Here is a 24178-nt window from a genome sequence, read left to right as displayed (position 1 = left end):
CCCTCCTCTCCCGGAGCCTTGGGTCCACCTCTGCAAAAATGGACACAATGTAACCACCAGACTGTGGCATCGCTGTGGGATTGGAATGAAATCAGGGAGGAGGAAGTTGGTGCTCGGCGACACACTACTGGGCCCCAGGCTCACCCAGCCGGTGAGCTCAGAAGCCGGAACTCAGGCTTTGCTGCCTCTGTTCCCATCCTCCGGCCCCACAGCCCAGTGGGAGGGGGCCAGCCAGCGGGTTTCCCTTTCAAGCCTTGATTTCCTCATCTGAGGAATGGAGGTAATGACACCCTCTGGCAGGTTCTTCTCCGAGGCTTGCAATCCCGTGTGTAAATTGCCTGGTGCCCGGGGACATCTGTGACCTGGCGTCACGATTTTGAGGTGACAGTGGAAATCGGGCTGAACTGAGCAGAGAAGGAGGAGGAAGACACTGTCCTCACCAGGAGAAGGGGTAGCGCTGAAGTCTCCGTGGGTGCCCCCACCTGTCCCTCACCACCTGCCTTGCGGGAGAGGCTCTGGAAGCTTCTGAGGGGGACTCTAGCGGAGGCGGCTGCCTCCCAGTCTGAACATCGGCTGCTCCCCTTCCTTCCAGAGATTCGTCAGTCCTGGAAGATGAGAGAAGGATCTGGGCCTGCACTCCCCTGGGGGCCGAGCTGGAGCCCCACGGGGTGGGCAGGGTGGGGTGGGTGCGGGCAGGGGCGGGTGCAGGAGGGGCTCCGCCTCTGCTTGTTTAGTGGGCGACCCCACAGCAGACCTGCCTCAGCCCAGGCTCTTTTCCTGATCTAATTAGCCTCACTGAGAATTAAACTACACAGCCCTGAAGTGAGCCTGCTCCCCTGAGAGCGTTCCAGAACTAATACTGATGAAATATGAAACAGTTCCTTCTTCAAGCCCGAGTTGAGGAGGCATGAGCCAGAGATGGGGGCTGTAATTACTCGTTCTGATTATGCAGCATGTTTAAGAAGAGGAGGAAAAGGGGGGGGAGGAGATGAGAGGGGAGAAGGAAGGAGAAGGGAAAGAGGGAAGGGGAGGGGAGATAAGAGGTGAGGAGGGGATGGGAGAGAAAGGGAAGAGAGGAGAAAAGAAGGGATGGAAAGAGGACGGAGGGGAGGGGAGGAGAAGGGAAGGAAAGAGAAAGAAAGGGAGGGAGGGGAGGAGATAAGAAATGAGGAGGGGAGGGGAATAGAGGGGAGGAGAAGGGACAGGCCAGAGAGGGAAGGAAGGGGGGTGAGGGGAAGGGAGAAGAGGAGAGGGGAGGGCAGGAGAAGAGGGAAGGAGAGGAGAGGAGAGGAGGGGAGGGGAGGGGAGGGGAGGGGAGGGGAGAGGAGGGGCCAAGCACCTGCCTGATTACAGGAAGCTACTATGAGGGAGGGTAATGAGGAAATCTGGAGCCTGTATTTACCTCCAGACCCGAAGGCGAAGGCGTTTGCATTCATTGCTTCCTCGGCCTGGACTGCCCTTCCTCAGATACCCACATGGCTCCCTCCACCCCCTCCAAGGCTTTGGGCAAACATCAGCTCCCCGGGGAGGCCTTCCTGGGCCCCCCTCACACTACCCGTAACCCCCGGACTTTCGAAGGCCCCTTTCTGCTTTATTTTTCTCCTTGGCACTTGTCACCATGGAGCCCAGAGACCGGGAGGTCCCTCCGGAGCGCGCAGTGGGGGCGTGGACCAGGGCCTTGGCTGGAGAGATGGCGACAAGGGACAGGAGAAGGAGAAATAAGGCTGAGGGTGGGTGGGGGGGTCACCCGGGGAGGCTCGGTGCTCGATGGGCTGGGAGGGGGTGGGAACGTGGGGTGGGGGGTCGCGGGTGAAAGCTCCAGTTCTCAGTGATGGTGGCCCTCTGGAAAGCGAGGTAGCACAGTCTCCAGGGCACAGGGTGGGGGTTCAGGTTTAGGCAGAGGCTGCAGTGGGGGGGGGGGGGGCTGTGGTCACGGGGCTCACACAGCAAGCCCAGTACAGCCGACAGGATGAGGACTGCACCAGAAAGGGGCGGGGGGGGGGGGAATGATGTGAACGATGCGTTGGAGCTCATAGGTTGAGAAAGGACAAGCCTCTCTGTCCTAAAACCTCCTTGATTGGCACCACCACCAAGCAGGGCAGTGGACGCCTGGGTCTGAATCCACCCCGACACATCCTCACCTGGTTATGGATTTCACAGCCCGGCTGACTCCCCCTGAGGCCCGGCTGTAACGATGGCCACCTCCTACCTGCTCCTCTGGGACAGGGGCGCATCCCCTGGATGGGAAAGCTGGCCCTCGGGCTGTCCCTTCCCACCGACCAGAGCGGGGCGAGGGGGTGGAGGGGTGGAGGGGTGGGGCTCAACCCAGCCAGGGGGCTCTGATTGCCATGGAAACGGGGTGGCGTAGTCTAAGGTTTCCACAGAGTGATTTTGGTGCCCAGATGAAGAGAATGATGGAGATGCGGAGGATCGTGGCGCCAGGTTGTGTGAAGCAGGCTCAGCATGTAGAAGCCATCCTGAGGCCCCGGGAAGCAGGGAGCGTGCTGGGCAGGGATCAGTGTCACTGTCCTGTGTGGAACAACCATTATCTGGAGGCCAGGGTATCGGTGCATAGCAGCCGGGAGCCAGAGAACCAGCGAGAACCAGACCAGTGGGCTGAACATCGAAGTTATAAATCAACTAACAAACCGTCAAATAAAATTAGTTTACCCTCCTACCTAACAAATTCTTGATCTCTGCACTAGAATGTGGGGAGCAGAGAAAGCTGACCCCGGGGGCCACGGGCTCCTGACCCCCGACCCAGCCCTCCCTCCCCTCCCTCCACAGTCTCGCCCGCAGCATGCAGACACCCCGGCCGTCCGGCCCTGCACCCCCACACACGGCTGCACTCCGCGGCTCTCGATGGTGTGCACACAGGCTGCGTGGTTCCCCCTGGGGACAGCAGACCCAGGGATGGGGTCCACGCGGGCTCTGGTCGGTCAGGAAGGGAATCGGGGGGTGCGGGCGCCAGACCTTGTCCCCTGTGTCCTGACGGGAGAGGCGCCGCGGGAGGAGGGTGAGGGGAGCCCCCCTCGCTCAGGTCTCAGGGTCGCGGGGTGGATGGACGGAGGGGCAGCAGTGGGGCTGAGGGACCAGGGGGAGGGCATGGGGACATCTGGGCCAGAGATGATGGGGCCTGAGATGGGCTGGGCGGTGCGGCAGGGGGTGGAATCCAGAGGTTTGAAGACATAAAAATGGGTGGTCCCTGGGGTGTAGGGGGGGCAGGGGCAGGGGTGCCCCGTTGTCTCTGACTTGGGTGAGCAGGTGCCGCGGGGGCAACTCGGGGATGAGAACGGTGCGGGGGAAGCAGGTCTGACAGGAAGCTGAAGGGTGGAACTCGAGGGCGGGGGTGGTGGCCCCCCCGATGGCAGAGGCTGAGCCCCCGGACGGGAAGGGGCAGGAGGCGGGCGGCTTGTCTAGCTCGGCTCTGTATGTCCAGCACTTGGGACCTGCCGGGCACATAAGAGACCATCGATGTGGATCTCGGCCCAGGGCCTGGCAGGAGATAGAGCCCTGGGTGGGGTTGTAAGCGCCTGGACGGGGATGCGCCCACGGGTGTGGTGAGCCCACGCTGGGGGAGGGGAAAGACGGGGTGGGGGGTGAGGGGGAGAACCAGGGGTACTCACCCTGGCTTCACCAGCTGGGTCCACAGAGCTGAGTGGCCTCCTGGCCGGGACAGGGGGAGGGGAGGGGGCAGGGGGGAGCGGGTCCAGCGCCTTCCTCCCACGCGATGACCCTGCCCTCTAGAGAGCGTGGCCAATAGCGTCCCGCCTCTGAGCAGTCAGATGCACGCAGCTTCCTTCCTCAAGAAGGGAGGTGGGTCTGCCATGGGGGGAGGGGTGGTGGGTTTGCCCAATAACGAGTCTGATAACTGCTGATCGTGATTTAAACAGAACCTGCACAAAACACAGAAGCAGAGGATTTCATTTCTCCTGGGAGGTGAGGAGAGCCTCATGGAAGGTCTGCCTTTGACTTTGGCCTTGAAGGTGGAGGAAGGTTTCAGAGATAGGGTTTGATGGGAAGGGCGGGAGGGCAGGAGGCAGTATGCCCAGGATGCGTGTGCAATTCAGCAATGCTGCTGGGGGCCTGGCGAGCCTGAGCAAACAGAGCAGTGGGGAAGGGTGCAGATAGAAAAAGGGGTCCCCAGAGAAGTGGCAACAGGCCGGGGATAAAGATGGAGGGTGTGAAGTGAGGAAGGACAGAGATAAACACTCCTGATGCAGCAGACAGCAGGCGGCCCGGACAAGACTCGCCCGTGGAGGGATGGTTCTAGAATGGGAATCTGGGGATCACACAGCTCTTTGATTCCTAAGGAGCCCTAAATGAGAAAAATAACAAAATCATAATTTCTGAAAACCTTAGAGTCCTAGGGAATCTTATAATCTCAGGATAATTGAATTATTGGATCTCACAACCTCAGATGCCTACAAACTACAATACGGAACATTAGAATGTTCAAGGTGTCACAACCCAGCTCCTCCTTCCCTGCTAATGACAACGTGCACTCCGTGCACAGCGCTTTGCACACAGGATGTCCTTTTGTCTCCATGACAACCCCGGGGGAGTGCGAACTATTACTTGGCCTGATTTTTCCAGATGAAGAAACCGAGGTTCCGTGAGTGTAAGTTGTCGCTGAAGGTTGTCAGCACCCGGCCCAGAGCTCTTAGTCTCGGAAACCCAAGCTCTCAGCCTCTTGGCTAGTTTGTCCTCCTTCGAGGTCTCTGTGCTCACCTGTCCTCTGTGCACACCTCCAGAGACGGGGAGTTCATTACCGCTCCCCAGGGCCATCCATGCATCCCAACAGTGGACGCATCTCTCCTTCTCAGGGCCTCCACCTGTTGTCCCCTCATCTGCCCTGGGAGACCCCACAAGTAGACAAACCTTCACCCGGGCCCCATGCACAGTTCCCCAAGGTGGGGCAGCGATCACACAGGAAGGAAGAAGTCAGAAGTCAGGGAGGAAAGCCCCAGCGGCAGCCCCTCCCTGGTGAGAGAGCGGGGTTCACCTGAGGGAGGGAGTCAGCGGAGCCAGGCGGGGGGAGCAGGTCCCCCCAAAGACTGGAGAGAACAAAGCCCAGAGCACCGGGCGGGGTGGGGGGTGAGGGATGGATGTATAATACAGAAACAATCCTCCAACAATCAGAGTTATGGGGCCTCATAAGAGTAGAATCCTAAGTGCTGTGCCTTTAATTTCTTGGCACTTCTCCCTGAAAACTTATTCTGCAAAAATGTGTCTGTGCCATCCATCCTCCCAGATGGCTTTTTAAGTGAAGCTGTTTGTTAAGCAGAAGAAAAGGGAGGGGTGGGGAGGAGCGGGCGGAGCCTGTGCCACCCCAGGAGAAGACAGAGTGGGGAGGGGGAGGGGGGCAGGGAGGACCCTGTGGTCCCAGAAAGGCTCAGAGCTCGGCTTCCCAGTGTGGGTGGGGCCACGGGCACAGCCCAGTGCACTTGGCCAGAGTCCCAGTGACAGTGGCCCCTAGTGCCCACCCCCCCCCCCCCACCGTGTGCCCAGCTCCTGGCTGAGCACTTTGGACTCATTGGTCCAATTCATCCTCACCCAACCTGTGCAGCAGGTCCTGTGAACCTCCCCATTCCACAGAGGAGGAGCTCAGGGAGGTGCAGGCACTTGCCCAAGGTCACACAGCTGATGAGAGGATTAGAGCCCCGAGTCTTAACCAGGCTATCACCCAGCCCCTCCCAGCCTCTCAGCTGGAAGATCAGACCCACCAGGCACTCAGGCCCCCAGTGCACTACACCCCCAGGGCACTCAGGCCCTCAGTTTCTCCATCTGTACCCTGAGGTGGAGGGTGTAGCTCCACGATTCTCAAGTCTGACTCCGCGTTGGAATCCTCCCGGGGCTTTTCAGCCATGCTGAGGCCCCGGGCCCGACCTCAGGCAGACGGAGTCAGGGGAATGGGGCCCCTGTAGCTAGATTTGTTTTCAAATCCCACCCAGACAGTGCTAATTGCTGGAGAGGAAGCAGAGCCACAGGAATTCTCACTCACTGCCGGTGTGAAAACAAAGTGGCACAGGCACTTTGGAAGACGGTTTGGCAGTTTGTCACAAAACTGAACACAGTCTCCCCAGACGATCCAGCAGCCACGCCTCCAGGTAGTCACTCTGAGCATGCACAAACACACCAAAACCTGCATGTGAGCACCTACAGCAGCTTTGTTCATAATTGCCGAGCGCCGAGAGCGACCAAGATGCCCTCACATAGGGGAATGGATAAGTAACCTGTGGTACGTCCATACAATGGAAAATTCGTCGGTGGTAAAAAAAAAAAAAAAAAAAAAAAATGAGCCATCGAGCTGTGCAGACACACGGATGAATCTTAAATGCTTATCGCTAAGGGAAAGAAGGCCACCTGAAAAGGTCACATTTATATGACCTTCTGGAAGCGGCAAAAATGACAGAGACAGTAAACGGAGCAGCGGTTGCAAGGGCTTCAGGAAATGGGGACGTGGGGAAGAGGTCCAGTACGGAAGATGTTTTTCAGGGCGGCAAAACGTCATGCATGCTACTAGAATGGTGGATAAGTGACACCGTGCGTTTGTCAAAAGCCGTCGAACTTTGCGGTAGAAGGCGTGAGCGTTAGTTAGTGTATGCAGATTTCAAGATGTTGTCTAGGGGGCCAGGGGATCCCAGGATGGGATTCCGTTTGTGACAAAAGAACCAAGCCATGTTACAAATGTATCGAGCAACCTCCGAGAAGCCGGGTGGAGGTAAAAGGTGCTGATCTCTGCAGTTTGAAAATGAATGGAGCCTGTTAAAGACCAAAAGCAGACAGAATGCACAGAAACCCTGGGCTCTGGTGGACAGAGTGGCTTCCCAGGCGGTGTGGGCTAACAATGCTGAAGTCGCTCATGCATATACACTGAGGAGGAACATGCTTAGTGTTTGGATAGGCAGAGGGTGGGAGCCAGGCTTCTCACGGCCAGGACAGGAGTTTCCAGGCAAACAAAGGGAGAAGGCTGGAATGATCCCTGTGGCCGTGGATTAGAGTTGGAAAGCTCCACATGAACTCCTGTTTAGCTGAACGCAGATACAGATGTTTACATATATAAATATTTATGCGCGTGTGTAGAGGCATGAGTTAGCGTAGCTGTGCCTCCTTGCTCTGTGAGCTGACGGCCTCAAGGCAGTGACATCCCCTTAGCGACGAGAATGCTTAGCACCCAAATCTTGGTTTCTCATACAACTCTCCCCTAACAGAATCCAGGGCTCCTTGGAGAAAAGGATAATTCTAGAACTAGGGCAGGAAATGGACAAGATAAGCCTGGCATACCTTTCAGTGCCAGAAAGTAAGGCAGTGCTAAAAAATAAAAATAAAGAAATGTCACAATGATGAGCAGCTACCCAAGGGACACGAGAGCCAACGGAAAGAGCTCCCAGTCACCAGAGCTGGAACACTTTGAGCAACAAAATAAGTAAATTAGTATTGGGTTGTAGCCCAAAGTATAAAAGAAATACCTATGAGTCCAAACTGATGTGAATGAATGGATGAACGAATGAATGAACGAATAAATGAATGAAAAAAGACAGATCCCACTTGCAGAAGAAGTCAAGGTAATGTATGTAGAATCTATGCTGTCACCTCTCTAATTTCTGACATTGATAACTTGTGTCTCCCCTCTTTTGTGTCCTGATCAGTGTGGCTACAAGTTTATCAATTTTATTGATCTTCTCAAAGAACCAACTTGGGTTTCATTAATTTTCTCTATTGCTTTTCTCCCCTGATTTCTACCCCCATACTTATTTCCTCTCTGTTACCTACACGGGATTTAATTCGCTTTTCTGTTTCCAGTTTCTTTTTTTTTTTTTTTTTTTAATTTTTTTTTTTTTCAACGTTTATTTATTTTTGGGACAGAGAGAGACAGAGCATGAACGGGGGAGGGGCAGAGAGAGAGGGAGACACAGATTCGGAAACAGGCTCCAGGCTCTGAGCCGTCAGCCCAGAGCCTGACGCGGGGCTCGAACTCACAGACCGTGAGATCGTGACCTGAGCTGAAGTCGGACGCTTAACCGACTGCGCCACCCAGGCGCCCCTCTGTTTCCAGTTTCTTAAAGTGGAAGCTGAGGTCGCGGATTCAAGACATTTCTCCTTTTCAAACGTAGGCGTTTCGTGCCATAAATTTCCCCTAAGAACGGCGTCAGCGGCCTCCCACGGATTTTGATACGTTGTGTTTTCATTTTCTTTTGGTGAAAAGCACTTTGCAATTCCCCTTTGGTTGACTCTTTAACACTGTGGGTTACGTCAAAGTATGCTATTGGGTTTGGAAATATTTGGAGATCTTTCGAGAACTCCTCCTGCTAAGTTACAGATTTCCAGTTGATTTCTTTTGTGGCCAGAGCACATGCTCTGCACAACTCGAGCCCCTTAAATTTGTGGAGGCTTGTTTTGTGACCCAGAGTATTGTCTACGTACCACATTTAGATACACACGGGGAAAAGAATGTGCGCTCTTGTTGCCTGGTGGAATATTCTATGTCACGTAGGTCAGATTGGTTGATGGTGTTAATCAAGTTCTCCGTATGGTATATGTAATTTTCTGTCGGGCTCCTCTTGGCAGTTACTGAACAAAGGGTGTTAAAGCCTCTCACTATCACTGTGCCTTCGTCTGTTTCTCCTTGCTGTTCTACCATTTTTGTCTCACATATTTTGAAGCGCCGTGAGACGCGTAAACATCGAGGATGCGTAGGTCCTCTGGGTGAATTACTCTGAAACCTCCCTTTTCAACGTTACCGCGGTCACCCCAGGCGTCATTCTGGACATTGTGGATGTTACCTCGCTGGGGGCTGGGTATGCTTTTATTCTGCCGTAAATATTCCTGAGCTTTGTTCTGGAACTTGAAACTCACGTGGCATCTTTAGGATCTTGCTTTGAGATTTTTCTTGGCTGGGACCGGAGTGGCTCTCAGTCGACAGCTGGGTTTTCCCCCTTCAAGCCCCTTCTGCACGCTCTCCAGACCTGTCTGCTCAGCTCTCTCCTCTCCGCGGCACCATGGTCTCCTAGAATCTCAGCTCCACCTCCTGGACTCTGGGACACCCCCCCTCCCCCACCACTGGGCTCCACCTGGGTTCCTTCTTCCTGGCCCAGGGCCTGACAGCTCTCTCATGGCTAGAAACCAGGGCACTCGTGGGGCTCACTTCCTGGGTTTCCCCGCTCTCCTCCGTTGCCCGATGTCCAGGCTGTCGTAAGCCATTGTTCCGTAATTTTGTTTTTTGGTCGCTTCAGGCGGGAAGATAAATCCGGTCCCTGTCACCCCATCTTGCCTAGGAGAGATCCCCGCAGCTAGAGCTGAGGACCGCTGGGCTACTCCCATCATCACACTGTTCAGATGGAGAAACTGAGGCCGCGAGGTGTGGCACTTGCACAAGGCCGCGTAGCAGGTTGGAGGGTCTAGAACCCCAAGGTGATTGCTGATGGAGACAATCTGCTTCCCTGGCATGCATAAATGAATGAATGAATGAATGAATGAATAAGGATTTTGCTTCTGCTCCTTCCCCAGAGGCAGCAGTTCTCTGCCCAGGTCCTGAGGGTGACATGTTCCTGCCCCAGTGAAGCGTTTTAAGGCTTAGCTTCACAGGAGGGAAGGATCTAGGTAATGGGAGGGTTTTTGTGCCTGGCAGGCCCCCCCCCCCCGCAGGTGACCGCCTCAGACCCCTGTCCCGCCCCCAGTCTCTGCTGAGCTCCCCAGGAAATGGCTTGTGAATGAATGTGAACACCCCTTGCGTCTGGGGCTCGAAAGAATACTAAGCTGTCATGGGGTCCACGTTCAGCCTTTAAGAATCCATAGACCCGTTAGCTGTTTGTTCCTTACCTGACCTGATGGCAGCCCCGTCTCCCTGCTGGGCTCCGCCGAGGGGTGACGGTTTCTGCGTTCTGTCTCTCTTCGGAGGGTCCTGTTATCCTGTGGATTTCGGTTCACTTGGGTGCCTTGCAGCCCCAGCCCCCTGACGGGCTTAAGAAAAGTTATGCTTTTGTAGCCTCTCTGGCTTTTTTCTCGTTTTTCTCTCTTGTGTCTTTTCATATGCTTAAGGAGAAGCAGAAATTCATGAGAAGACCGAAAAAGTAAATAAAATGCTAGGATGCTTGCCGGAAGGTTAGAGGCGGCATAATGAGATGGCGAGATTTCTCTTTTGGAAAGGTCACCGTGGCAGTGCAGTCTTCGGCCAATATCTGCTGTGCTCATATTATGTGCCAGGCACTGTTCTGGCCACTGGATGAATCGGAGGCAGGGACACCAGCCGGAAGGCTATTGTAGGAGATTGATAAAGAAAGGCCCAGAGAGGGCAATATAAAATACTCAGGTCACACAGTGACTGAGGAGAGTCGGGGAACCCAGCTCCTTTGTCTCCCTGCCTGGGGCTACCCTGCAATAGGCTGCCTTGCATCATGACATTTGCCGGAAGCCCCCCGAATATAATTTGATTGTCACCCTGCTGGGAGATAGAAGCCACAGGCCAGGGCTCTGTGTCTCCAGGCGACAACGAAATAGAATTTGGGGTGCACGGAATTAGTGAAGACGAAATAAAAAGAGAATAATCGATGCTGGTAAATGTGCGGTGAGACAGGGACTCGCACGCACGGCCGGAAAGCTTTCTGGAAGGCACTTACGGGACAGAGGTGTCGAGCCTGAGAAATGACCCCCCGGGAACTGGTCCTTAGGAAGTGGTCAGGGATTGGAGCGAGGATTATGTCTAGAGACGTGTATTACAGGTCGCTGGGAAGATGGAGAAACCGTAGCGCCCTATCTGTCGAGCCAGAAAGGGCGACAAATCAAATGACGGTGCATCTGGATGAGGGACTATTATGACGCTATTAACATCTTGCTGTCGAGGAAACTTCTAATGATGTGAGAAAACGCTCACGATACCGTGATCAGTCAAGAAAGAAAACTGGATGTACCATAAGATCTCAACTGCACGAACCATACTGTAGATAAATACCTATAGTACCTGCCTGTGGAAAGGCATTGATAATTCCAGGAAGAAGAAAAGCTTTTACGTGAGCCCTCCGTCTGTGCCGGGTACCGTGCCAAAGGCTTTAACCCCCAACTGGACACAGATGGAAAGTGAGGCACAGAGATATTACGGACATAGTGGACATAATATGTCCATTGGATGTCCAATGGACATCAACAGCCCCAGATGGAAAGTGAGGCACAGAGATATTAAGTGGCATGTCTTACATCACCATAGCTGGGAGTCCCAGCTGGGATGTGAACTCTGGTTTGTTAGGCTCCCGCCTCTACGGTGAACCACTGAGACTCAGGGGGTGGGCGGCGGGGCAGGCCCAATCTGGGACCACCGTGCCCCTATCCCAAGGCCCTGGAAAATCCACGTGCTCTGCCAGGGAGGCTGCTGAGGCTCCGTGCCCTGCCCTGGTGACCTGAGCGGTCCAGAGCCCAGTCTGACCGCCGCCCGCCCCAAGCTGGTCCAGGCCCCTGCTTTCTGCTTGGCTGTTTCCACCCGGCCCCCACCCCCCCAGTCCTTGGAGTAAATCAACATGTTTCTCCCATGGGCCTTGCTGACAGCTGAGAGATGCTAGAGACGGACAGCCTTGCGGATGTCTCGAGGGCCAGGCCCTGCTCATTAGAATTGCCTCACACCAATCACCTTCACCGAGAAGCAAAAACCCAGAACCGGCGGATCCGGGAACTATCCTTCAAGGTCTGCTCCAACAAGAAGGGGGGTTGGTTCCTGCCCTGATTTGTTGATAAATATTTTCTTTTAATGCATCAGTTTCTGGAGCCCCTGCCTGGGCTGGGCGGCCCGCATTTCTTCCCACCTAGCCTGGGGCTCTGGGGAAATATGGCCTGTCTCGGTCTGTCTGCTCACTCGCAAGGCCCTCCTAGACCGAGCCTCCCCTCCCGCAGACGTCGAGCAAACCCACCCCTGTCTCGTTCTAATGGATCTAGATGTTCTGATCTGAAATGTGGTGCAGCAGCCTGAGGAGGGGAGTGAGGCTTCCCGGAAAGCGGGGAGAGGAGGGAACAGCCCCTGGCCGCGCCCCGCCCTGCCATCCGCCTCTGCCACCTGCCCCTCCCTTCTGTGGGGACCCGGAAGGGTGGCCTGAGCAGTACATGTTGGTGTGTTGGCCTCGGGAGTCAGGCTTCTGAGAGCTCTTTCCCGGCAGGATCTCAGAACCAGCCTCCGAGGTAGCTCTCAGCCCAGCCCTTACCATAGGCACGGGTGCGAGCAGAGAGGTTTTTAATTGACTTAGCGTGTGTGCGCATGCCTGTATTTTCTTGGATCAGGAAGTCTATTTCCGACCCATTCCCTGCATTCCTGCAAGGCCAGGGGATTTATTAGCCCCATTTCGTAGATGAGAAAACTGAGGCACAGAGAGACAAGGTTATTTCCCACCCACTGGTCTCCCCCGCGTCACAACGTGGATCCTGGAGTTGGGCTGGAGGGGGGTGAGAGGCACGTATTAGGGTTCAACTGTGCAAGGCGTGGGGGGGGGGGAAGCAGGGCTGGTGGGAAGGACACCGAGCTGCGGTGCAGGTCTGACCACCTCTGCCAACCGGGTCCGGATCGGGGAGAGAGTGGTGTGAGTGGCATCTGTCCGAGCTGGCTGGGCGCCTGTGCCTCACTCTGCCCTGAGCAGTTCCCCCACCCCACCCCCCCCCCCCCCCCCCCCCCCCCCCGCCCCGGGAAGACAGAAGGATAAGAAGTATGAACTGTCAGCGCCTCCGAGCGGCCTCTCCGTGTCGGCCACAGCTGTCATGGTTCTGTTCCTTCTCCATTCTCCCAATCCTCTAGCACGCTGGTGGCCGGCTCTCCCAGAGGGGGACGTGGAAGGAGGAGGTCAGTGGCACAAGTGCAAGTCCCCCCCCCCCCACTGTCTTGGGGCTCAGGGCTGCGATGATGCTCACCACCCCTCCTCACTCTCTGCCCTAGACCCTCTCACGCCCTCACTCTGGTGGCTTATTTGATAACACGACCCTGAGCCTCCCGCCAGGGGCCTGAGCTTTGGTCACCTTCCTCTTCTCAGGCAGGGAAACCGCACCTGCCTACTGACAGACACGGTTTGTCAAGAGAGCATCAAGGGTGCCCTCCAGATCACTGGGGCTCCACACTTCCTCCTCCCCTCCCCGCTGCACAGCAGCATCCCTCCCTTCTGCGATCAAAGGTAATTGATCTGAGTCAATTACCCTTCTCAAGACAGTGCCCCGGCCACCCTCTTGCCGTCTAGTCCCTGGATACGAGGAACCCAAAGCAACTAAGCAGCCACCGTATAGCAAACAAACCAGAGACCCTTTCTGGGTTCTCTGACGCGTGTGGGTCCTGTGGGGGGCAGGACATCTAGCCCTGCAGAGCCCGGAGTTACAAGGATGGGAATCACCAAGTCCCCCCGGTGGCTCACTTGGAAGTGGCCATAAGTAGAGTCACTTTCACTCCGACCCGTTGTTTCTTCTCATTAGGGACACGGCCCCAAAGGGCACTTTAGCTGGACCTGCGGGCGACCATTCCAACACCCCGTGCGGTTGACAGTTTCTGGGTGGACAGCACGTGATACAAACTGGCCTGTGCCTGCACCTCTGTACAACAAAGCAAGCCATCCCCGGGTCTGGCACGCTTTTATGTGCGATCCCAGGCCAGCGGATCAAACGCTCTGTAAACCCCCCCAGACGGTGGGGCGGGCTGAGGCCCCACCCGCAGCACAGGCGAACCCCCACCAGGAAGACATGACTCCTCCTTGGAGAACAAACCACTGGGCCTTTTCACATGCAGGAGAACTCAATGTGGTCAACTTGCCGGGTGGTCTCCTCGAGGAATGGCATCGTTTCAGGGGCTCAGCCATGGTCTATGTTACTGGCAGGTTGGTTTCCAGAAGCAGCGGCACTATGTGATTCTTGGGTAGTGGAGTCCCGCCCATTGCGCCCATGTGTGGTCTCCATGTCTGTCAGAGCCACAGTGCAGTGGCCCACGGCTGGGGTTACCTGCTGGGTCACTCTGTGTACTCAGTCCCTTAGTGCCACTTCCTTAGCGGATGCTCTCTGGTGAGCATGACTTGTGTGATGCAAAAGCCTTGCGCGTTTATTGAGCACCTACTGTGTATTAGGTGCTGAGCTCCCATTTGGTGTCAGAACACTCACCATCCTTCGTTTACAACTGGGGAAACGGAGCCACAAAAGGCTCAAACAACTTGTCCAAGGCTACCCAGCTAGGGGTGTGGAAGGGCCAGGGTTTAAATGCAGGCCTCTGGCTCCCCAGCTGAGGCTCTGACCCACTGGACCACATGGCTTCTCTGAACACCCACTCAGATCCTGGCCCTGATCATTCCCCCTAAGGTGCCTCTTACCCAGCGACCCCCAGTACGGCGGACACTGCACACCCACCCCCGTGTGGGCTCAGCCAGAGGTAAGGTGGCACAGATCCCGCCTCACGGAGCAGTTTCATTGCAGCTGGAGGTACAGCATAGTCTCATGGGATGTACTCATTGAGCATCTCCCGAGTGCCGGCCGCTGGGGATTCATGAGTGAAGGACAGCAGACCCTCTCTTACTCTTCTGAGTTCACAGTAGGGGTAGGAGTCAAGGTCAAAATGGCACTCCTGGTGGGTCTCATAAGGCAAAGCCGATGGAGCCATGAGGGCCTATGATGGGGGCTCTGAACCAGTGCGAGTGGTCAAGGAGGGCTTCCTGGAGGAGGTGGTGCTGGGACAAGATGCGTTCACGGCAACATTGTGGGAGAGATTAGGATGCCAGGTGAGTGCCCGGGCAAGATGATGGTGCAGATCCTCGAAATCCTAAAACCCTGTGATTCTGACTGAATATTTTATAGGTTTAAGATTCTATTCACCGAAGAGTCTAAGACTTCAGAAATTAAGACTCGGGAAGTCGAAGGCTGTTAGGTTCTAAGGAGCTAGGATCCCCACAAGGGAGCCTTGGCTCCTAGGGAAGCACCAGTCAAACCGTCCATGGGCCGGAAGCTGGCTTTCCCCCTTCCGAGGCCCCAGCCAGGCTCACAACATGGATATACATGTGGCTCTTGGTGGCTCCGAGAATGTAAATTTATTCTGTACTTCCAACAACATCAGGCACTCACCTTATCTGCATGTTCCAGTCACCAGAATAAATATTAGGAGACAAGTGTGTAGAGATTTTCCGTGTGTACACGAGTTAAATCCTCTAGCCAGTGGTTAATCCAGACAGGGATTTCAACAGAAATGCTATGCTTATATTAATTCAAGGAGGAGCTGGTAACTGGGCCTCTGTTACTATCTGAAGAAGGCCCCTGTCTCCCGCGGAATGGTCTGAGAGGGGCCTTTGTGTGCAGAGGCTTCAGGCCAAGGTCGGACGAAGCAAGGGGGAGAGCATCACCCAGCCGGTCTGAGCCATGTGTGCAAAGATGGGGACATTCTCCACCCAGCATCTGGGGTCTCCCGTGAACCCCTGGGTCCGGGCTCCCTCAGGCCGCTGCTGTAGGGCAGACCCATCATGGGTCAGACGTTGCGCTGGGCTCTGGGTGGGCTTGACACTCAGACAGAAGGGGGCAGATCGCAGCTCTCGCGCACCAACTCAGCGGTGTGACCTTGAAGAAGCCACTTCACCTCCCTGGGGTTCCGTTTCTTCAGTGGCACCCATGGTCCTGACCACCCTCCGTCCGGCGGTTCTCAGATTAGTAATTGAGCATCAGTCCCAGCAGATGCCCTCATGACACCTGCTGGGTGCCAGGCATGACTAGAGGTGCTTTACATCGGTTTATCCTCACCCCAGCCTGGGACAGGGAGCTGTCGTTGTCCCCACTTCACGGAGGAGGAAACTGAGGCACAGGGAGGTTTAGTAACTTGCCCAATATCACACAGGTAAAAAAATGGCAGAGGCCGGATTTGCAATCAGGCAGTTGGTTCCAAAACCCATGAACTTAAACACGACATTTAAGTATTTCCAATAACCCTTCTAGCTGGTCTCCCAGGAATTGGCCCCATTTCAACAAAGGCACCCTAAATCTGACCCTCATTCCTTCGCTATGACTGATGCCCTGGTTATAAGCAGGCAAGAGTGAAATACAGTTAATGCCTCCAGGCCTTTCCTGACGCCGTGTCCTCTCCCCGGAACCCCTTCCCCTGCCTGTCCACCACCGTCCAGTGAATTGGGCCGCTGCCCTAAGACTCATTCAGAAAGAGAAGACCAACCCCGTGATGTCGGTATTATTACCCCATGTTAGAAAACTCCTACTTACAAAAGCTTCATAATTTCCTGAGGCCAGAGGCCCCACTAGAAGGTAGCAGTCTGGGACCTCTGACCCCACGCTAGGCTGCCAAGATCACCTTGGGAGGTTAACGGAGAAGCTGTTCCATTAGGTGCCCCCATGCCTCCTCCATGTCAGTCCCTCCTTCCTACAGCCCCGAGCATGGGAGACACGCCTCCTTCTACACAAACCCCGGCCACTGCTTGGCCATGTTAATTAAATATCGATTGTCACAACATTACTTGAGATTTAAAAGAGACACACTTAAGAGAATGATGGAGGAAGAACATACCAGAACTCCTGCTTTGACAAGTTTTTTAGAGCTGGCCTCACTAGGAAATTAGGAACTAAAATGAATTTTTGAACTTGTTGGTTACTGTCCTTTTCACCCATTCCCCCCAGTTCCAGAACATACACTCCATGTGGGTGGGAATTTTTGTTCATTTTTTTTTTTTCACTGCTGAATCCCAAGCAGTTAGAACATGTTGTGGCACGCAGTACCAGGATAATAAAAATTGCATAAATAAAAACTAGATAAAAATAAAAGAGGTATATTTAGGACCCAGGTAATTAACTAAAAATTTTTTTAAAAATTTGTAATTTTAAAAGCAAATCACTTGAGAAAAATCAATGAAACCAAAGCTAGTTCTTTGAAAATATCAATATGATCAATTAGCCCCTAGCTAAGCTAAGAAAAGAAAAGAGAAGCCACAACTTATGAATACCAAAAATGAAACAGGGGACATCACTACAAAACCCATGGAAATTAAAAGGATAACAAAAGAATATTATAGACAATTGTATGCCTACACATTTAATAACCTCGAACCAATTCTTGGAAAAACACAATCTGCCAAAATCCACACAAGAAAAAGTAAATGCCCTGAATAGGCCTGTATCTATTAAAGAAATTGAATCAATAATTAATAACCTTCAAAAACAGAAAGCGCCAGGACCACACGGTTCACTGCTCAATTCTATCAAACATCTAAAGAAGAAATGACACCAGTCCTGTATAATCTCTTTCAGAGAACAGAAGAAGGATACTTCCTAACTTATCCCATGACACCAGCAATACCCTAATACCAAAACCAGACAAAGACATTACGAGAAAAGAAAACGACAGATCAATATCTCTCATGAACACTGATGCAAAGTCTTCAGTAAAATATTAGCAAATTAAATTAAAAAAAAAAACATTAAAAGAACTATACACCACAGTCAAATTGGATTTATCCCAGGTGAGCAAGACTGATCCAACACTTGAAAATCAATGAATGTAATCCACCATTTCAACAAACAAAAAAAGAAAAATCACATGATTGTATCAATAAATGCAGGAAAAGCATTTGACAAAATCCAGCAGCCTCTCATAATGAGATCTGAGTAAACTAGGAAAAGAGGGAACTTTCACAACTTGATAAAGACTATCTACCAAAAATCTACGGTTAACATTATTCTTTTTTTTTTTTTAAGATTTATTTATTTTTCAGAGAGAGAACACAAATGGGGAAGCGACAGAGAGATTCGAAGCAGGCTCTGCACCTTCAGCAGTGAGCTCGATGTGGGCCTCAAACTCATGAACTGTGAGACCATGACCTGAGCCAAAGTTGGACGCTTAACCGACTGAGCCACCCAGTGCCCCTACAGCTTGCATCATTCTTAATGGTGAGGAACTAGACGTATTCCCACTAGGATCAGGTGCAAAACAAGGATGTCCCCTCTCACCACTACTTTTCAATATTGTACCAGAAGTCCATCCTAATGCAATAAGACAAGAAGAGGGAATAAAAGATAGATAGATACAGATATAGGGGCGCCTGGGTGGCGCAGTCAGTTAAGCGTCCGACTTCAGCCAGGTCACGATCTCGCGGTCCGTGGGTTCGAGCCCCGCGTCGGGCTCTGGGCTGATGGCTCAGAGCCTGGAGCCTGTTTCCAATTCTGTGTCTCCCTCTCTCTCTGCCCCTCCCCCGTTCATGCTCTGTCTCTCTCTGTCCCAAAAATAAATAAAGGTTGAAAAAAAAAAGATAGATATAGATATAGATATAGATATAGATATAGATATAGATGATATACATATAGATATATGAAAGAAAGACATAGCTGTCTTTGTTCACAAATGACATGACTAGGTAGAAAATTCAAAAGAATCAACAACAAAAAAACCCTCCTAGAACTAATGAGAGAGTAAAGCAAGATTGCAAGATATAAGGTTAATATATAAAAGTTAATTGCTTTCCTATATATCAACAATGAATAAGTAGAATTTGAAATGAAAAGCACAATACTATTTACATTAGCACCCCCAAAGTGAAATAGTTAGGGATAAATCTAATAAAATATTTATAATATCTATCTGAGGAAAACTATAAAACCCTGATGAACAAAATGAAAGAAGTAAATAAATGAAGAGATATTCCATGTTCATGGATAGGAAGACTCAATACTGCCAAGATGTCAATTCCTCCCATTGATCTATAGATTCAGTGCAACCCAGTCAAAACCCCAGCAAGTTACTTCATGGATATTGACAAACTAATTTGAAAGGTTATATGGAGAGGCAAAAAAACTAGAATAGCCAACACAATATTGAAAGACAACAAAGTTGGAGGATCAACACTCGACTTCAAGACTTGCCACAAAGCTGAAGTACTCAAGACAGTGTGGTGTAGGTGAAACAACAGACAAATAGATCAATGCAACAGAATAAAAATCCCCAAAAGGGACATCCCCCATAAATATAGTCAGCTGATCTTTGACAAAGGAGCAAAAATAGTCTTTTCAACAAATGCTGCTGGAACAATCAATTGGACGTCCACATGCAAAAAAAAAAAAAAAAAAAAATCTAGACTCACAAATATTAACCTGAAGAATTTTTAGACCCAAATGTAAAACACCTAAGTATAAAACTCGTAGAAGATAACATGAAAGGAAACCTAGATAACCCTGGGTATGGTGACACTTTCTCAAATACAACACAAAAGACACAATCCATGAAAGAAACAATTGATAGCTAGACTTCATTAAAGTTAAAAAATGTCTGCTCTGTGAAAGACAATGTCAAGAGAATTAGCTAAGCACAGAATGGGAGAAAATCTTTGCAAAAGACATCTGATAAAGCACTGTCATCCAAAATATACAAAGAACACTTAAAACTTCAACCTGGTTGAAAAGCAGACAAAAGACCTTAACAGACACCTCACCAAAGAAGATACAGATAGCAAACAAGCATATAAAAAAATGCTCCACATCGTATGTCATCAGGGAAATGCAAATTAAAAAAAATTTTTTTTAATGTTTGTTTATTTTTGAGAGAGAGACAGAGTGCAAATGGGGGAGGGGCACAGAGAGAGAGGGAGATACAGAATCCACAGCAGACTCCAGGCTCTGAGCTGTCAGCACAGAGCCCCACACAGGGCTTGAACTCACAGACCACGAGGTGATGACCTGAGCCGAAGTTGACCCTCAACCAACTGAGCCACCCAGGCGCCCCAGGAAATGCAAATTTTAAAATACCACTACACGCCTATTAGAATGGCCCAAACCCGGAACACTGACATCACCAAATGCTGACGAGGGTGCGGAGCAACAGGAACTCCCATACGTTGCTCATGGGGATGCAAAATGGGACAGCCGCTTTAGAAGTCAGCCCTGCACTTTCTTCCCAACCTAAACGCACTCTTACCATATGATCCATCATTCACACTCTTTGGTATTTATCCAAAGGAGCTGAAGATGTGTTTTTACACAAAACCCTGCACAGGAGTGTTGATGGCAGCTTTTTTCACGGTTGCCAAAACTCGGAAACAGCAAAGATGTCCTTTTGTAGGTGAATGGGTAAATAAGCTGGAGTACGTGAATAATAATAAGTAAATGACACTAAAATAAAGTGTTATTCAGCATTAAAAATAAATGAGCGATCAAGCCATGAAAACACATGGAGGAAACTTCAATGCCTACCACTAAGTGAAAGAAACCAATCTGAAAAGGCTACATACTGTATGATTGATTCCAATTACATGACATTCTGGAAAAGACAAAGCTATGGAGACAGCACAGAGATCAGTGTTTGCTGGGTTGGGGGGGGTAGGGAGATGAACACCAGGGAGAGCACAGAGGATTTTAAAGGCAGTAAAAATACTTGGTATGATTTTATAATGAAAGATCTATATCATTATACGTTTGTCCAAGCCCATAGAATGTGTACCACCAAGAGTGAACCCTAAGGTAAACCATGGATTTGAGTGATTCTGGTGTACCAGTCTAGGTTCACCCTTGGCAAAAAATGTACCATCTGGTATGTAATGTTGATAATGATGGCAGGCTACACATGTGTGGGAGCACAGAGTACATGGGAAACCACTGGGCCTTCTTCTTGATCCTATTGTAAGCCTCAAAGTGCTCTAAAAAAAAAATATATATATATATATATATATATATATATATATATATATTCCTTGAAAAAAACGCAGCAATAAATGCAGAACCCTATAACCTGGCAGGCATTTTTAAATTATTTTTGCTCCTTCACTTGGAGCCTCATAGTGGCTGCTCAATTCTTGGCAATGAGCAAACCTTTACAAAGTGATGGCCAGTTGAAATTAATGAGCCACATTAAAGGGTGGGTTTGACCTAGGCCAAGAGCTCCCTGGTGTGGCCGGGGCAAGACAGGAATGGGGAAATCTCTATAAAGGAAGTACCGGCCACACCGACACCGGGGGCATCGGGTCCCCCAGTGACTCTCATGGGGTCTCCATCCAGGCTGGGGTTCCGTGGTTGCTCACCCGCACCGTGGCCCCAGCCCGCCATCTTGCCAATGCCAATGCCAGCCCCCAGCCTAGTTCCAGGACCTCCTGCTTCACTGGGTCTCCAGGCTGTGTGTTGAGGGCACATGGAGGGGGCAGGATGTCTCATGTTCAGACTAGAAAGTGAAGACCGTGCACTTTCAGCCACTGCAGGGCTCCCACTTGCCTTAACTCAAACCATTCAGGGATCTATCCTGATCAGTCACCTAGTGTATGCTCGGCACCGAGCGGGGCACAATGGGGAATAAAGGGCATAAAGAGCATGCACCTCTGAGTTCTTACCCAAGTAGCTGTGGGCCAGTCACTTAATCTCCCGGAGCCTCAACTGTCTTATCTGTACAATGGGGATTTACACTCCCACTTCACAGAGATGGGCAGTTCAGATGGGACTGTCCGAGAAACGTCCAGGTGCGGGGCTCGCACACTAGCCTTCCCTGTCACTGCTGAATCCAAGAGGGCACCCAGGGAGGTGGCGGGAGGGGCGTGGGGAGCCCGGAGCACCTGAGCGCTTGCTGTGGAACAAGTGCATATTGTAGGAGCACCGCAGGGAGGCCCTGGGCCAAGCCTCCACTTCCCCACCTGCTCAATGGGTAGATGGCATCCCCGTCCGGGGCTGTGGCAGAGATGGTGGGCGGGGAAAGGTGCGGGAGCATCACAGGCTGCGACTACAGCAGAGCCTCCACCCCGGGGTCCACGGTCAGGGAGACAAAGAGCCGGCTGCCCCACCCACCCAGCGAGAAGAGGAAACTGAGGCAGTGAGGGCGGTGCAGCCCCAGGGCTGGAAGCCGAGGGTTCGGGTTCCAACAGACCTGGGGCGGCACCACTTTCTCCTGACCCCACCTCTCGGCACCAGCTTCCTCATCTGTGAAATGGGGAGATTCGTGGCACTCCCCTCATAAGGCCGCTTTTGGGATTCAACTCTAGAAATGCCTATGAATGCCCTGCACCGTGCCTGGCTCATAGCAGGTGGTTCGGGAAAGTTAGTTGAAAGGATGAGGAAAATAACAATTATTAATGGTATTTTACTGAAGTGACTTGGCCTCCCTTGGGACCCTCGGCCTGTGTGTAGGGCCCACCTGACGCCCCAGGGTGATGGTACCACACGTTCATTTGCCTGTTTTCTGTCCCCACCGTGGTTCTCAGAGAACGGGTGCCCCCACACTCGAGGACTGGGTCTCTGTCACTTAAAGAAATTGTGGTGTCGCTTTTTAAATTTAACTTTATCTTTTTTTTTTAATATTTATTTATTTATTTTGAGAGAGAGGGCGCCCGAGTGGGGGAGGGGCAGACAGAGGGGGAGAGAGAGGATCCCAAGCAGGCTCCGCGCTGTCAGCGCAGAGCCCAACGCGGGGCTCGATCTCACGAACTGTGAGCTCATGACCTGAGCCGAAACCAAGAGTCGGACGCGCCACCGACTGAGCCACACAGGTGCGCCGGCTTGGCTTTTTTGGAACTGTTAATAAATCACAGATTCATCTTATAAGAGAGTCGATCTCCCTAAATAAGATAAACATTTTCAAAGGTTGGTCTGGAAAATCTCACAATTGGCGATGCTACTTCCTGCCCTCCATGGATTTGCACTTCCTCTGCCTGGGCCCTGCTCTCATGTGAGACACTCGGCGCACAGTGGGGCTGCTGAGGTTCCTGCTCCTGTAGGCGGATCACACCTACGTGGGGGGTGGGGTAGTAGAGGGGACAGAGACGAAGACGGAGGTTCAAGTGCAAAAGCCCGGAGGTGAGATGGATCATGGCTCAAAGGGGGAGCTGGGAGGCTCCCGAAAAGAGACCTGTATGGCCACGGAGGGTGACCACAGGGACCCAGTAAGGCCACATGTCACATGGCCCAGAGGGCCCCAATCAGGGTCCCATTCTTTATGCTGAACGGTGGGTAGCCACTGAAGGGAACTGCCCAAAGTCTAGACGACCCTACTCTTGGAGTTGGGAGTCAATTCTTATGGAAAACCAGGGGGGCAGTCCAGACCTCCCAGCAGTGACATGGCCACATAACTTTCCACTAAACCCAGACCAGAGCTGACAGCAACAGGCCCCGTCATGTCCCAGACAGGGACTCCAGGCACACCAGCAAGAGTCACCCTCCTGATGCCACCAGCATGTACTCCCGGCACCTACGATGTCATTTACGAGTGAGAAACCCTTTAATTAAACAAGGCACGTCGACAAGCCAGGATTGGGGGTCTGTGGTGTTCCGGCTGGTGCTGGGACACCCCTCGGGGACTTCACTCTCCTTCCTGGATTCGGAGGTGGGACTTCAGCTTCACCATGTGCCTCTGCAGGATGATTTATGACCCCAAATGGCAGAGCAATAGAGCAGACACCTGCCCATCCCTCCTCACACCATGTGCAGAGTCTCAGGAAAGCCCAGCCAACTCCATGAAGTTCATTGCTGAATCACACTGATTTTTAAATGCGCTTTAAAATTGGGGTCAGGAGAGTCACTGGGGAAGTGTTAATAGTTGGCAACTTTATACCAACAGACTACATTGACCTTTTTTTTTCTTTTTTTGCTCATTTTGTTGAGAGCCTAGAACAATTTCATCCCGGGCCTCCATGACATCAGCTTCAAGTCTGTCCACTAGCTTCACTCAGGACTGTTCAATCACTGTTCCCTCCAGAGCCCGAGGGGCCCAGCGTGAGGCATTCACTCCATGGGCTTGATTTCACTCCCTCCATCCAAATCCACGCCTCTGGCACAGACTCCCCCTCCCTTGTCTGTTCAGGCTTGGGATTTGGGCCCAGCCAGCCCCAGGCATGGGATCCATGTAGCTAAGGCAGACAGAGCTTCAGCCCTGGGTCAGAAGTTCAGACCCTGGTCTCTGTTCCGTCACCAATTCACCATGTGACCTTGGGCAGGTGACCTCCCCAGTCTGGGCCTCGGTTGCCCAACTATACCATGAGGACGTTTAACTAGATGATCTACCTAGTTCCTCTCCACCCTGGTGGTTCAAGAATCTACGATTCTGTGCCACAAGGGCTTGCCCAGATATTTGGAAACAAAGGGCACGGGATTTATTGATGATGGTTTCTGTCCGGGAGGTGAGAAGGGAAAGAACATCAGCCTGGTCATGAACCATAATCAGAAACCAAAAGATAGCCTCCCACTGGTCACCACTGACCTGACAGAGGGATATTTTTGTTCCCACAGTGAATGA

Source organism: Prionailurus bengalensis, chromosome C1 (genome assembly GCF_016509475.1).
Source record: "Prionailurus bengalensis isolate Pbe53 chromosome C1, Fcat_Pben_1.1_paternal_pri, whole genome shotgun sequence".
NCBI classification, from domain to species: Eukaryota; Metazoa; Chordata; class Mammalia; order Carnivora; family Felidae; genus Prionailurus; species Prionailurus bengalensis.
The sequence above is the reverse complement of the archived record's forward strand: the minus strand, read 5'-3'. Positions refer to the sequence as shown.